This window comes from Apis dorsata, unplaced genomic scaffold (assembly GCF_000469605.1).
Source record: "Apis dorsata unplaced genomic scaffold, Apis dorsata 1.3 scaffold_168, whole genome shotgun sequence".
In the NCBI taxonomy this organism is placed as follows: Eukaryota; Metazoa; Arthropoda; class Insecta; order Hymenoptera; family Apidae; genus Apis; species Apis dorsata.
In genome coordinates this window covers 273838-274839 of record NW_006263456.1, presented here as the reverse complement: position 1 = coordinate 274839, position 1002 = coordinate 273838, and the positions used below count along the sequence as shown (strand labels likewise).

Below are 1002 nucleotides of genomic sequence, written 5' to 3'. Positions count from 1 at the left end.
AAAAAAAAAAAAAGAAATTGCAAGTGAAATATTGCATTAACACCTTTAATAGATTGTATCACCAATATCATTTGCTTCCACGACGAGTGCAACCGTGTTAATTGCTCTAAGAAAGTTAGCATGTTATTCCCGAGCAATAATTTGCACGACCTAAATCGACACGATACATATCTCGATAAAAACGTCCATTTCTTCGGCCATCTTGACAATTGTTCGAAAAAATTTCCAGAGATCCAACGAATGAACTGATGGTCGTGAGGTTGCGGTCGAAATCGTATAATTTTATGAGCAGATTAAAGTACGATCGTGCTCTGCCATTCTACGGTTGAACGAACGAGATACAATTGCGTTAACATTTGGAAACGGTAATTATTACTTGTCCTTGTCCTTATCATCGGATAGTTGCTAGATGATATCGAGCAAATTACGTATTCCAATATTTTCCGCAACTTTATGTGGACTACTATATTATGTCGACACTAATCGACACAATTTCAAAGTCCAGTTAAGCGTGACTTTGAGTATTTATCGAGGCACGAAAAAAGGACTTGCCTCGACTGAACGTTTTTATTGAAGGACGAAATGCTTCGTTTTTTGTACAATTGGTCGCGAGCGAGCTAATGACGCTCTAATCGTTTCGCGGATGGCTAAACTAAATTCTGTGACCCGACTAAATGCGAATACTCCGGCGTTGCGATCCGCGAAACTTTTTATAGAAACTTTACTTCTTAAATTACGATTTTTAGAACTTCTAATCTTATCTTTGAAAGGAAAAGTGCAAAGAGAGAGAAAAAACAAGAGTCATTCAAGAGCCTTGTTTGTGTGATGGGGAAAATTTAATATTTTGAAATTACGAATAAACTTATCTACCATAAATTAACAAAATAATAAAAATAATTGCAGAGAATTATATAACTAGCCAAGGTTATCGACTATATAATAACTACGAGCAAATTATTTAAGGGTTTTAACGAGTGATTACCTAAAATAAGTTTATTCGAA

General features: G+C 35.1%; 1 protein-coding gene across 1 annotated transcript in view; it reads left to right on the top strand.

Annotated features, from left to right (window-relative positions):
- LOC102677099 (CUGBP Elav-like family member 2) overlaps window positions 1–1002 on the top strand; it is a 197121-nt gene that overhangs the window by 147026 nt on the left and 49093 nt on the right. The gene's annotated exons all lie outside the window — the stretch shown is intronic.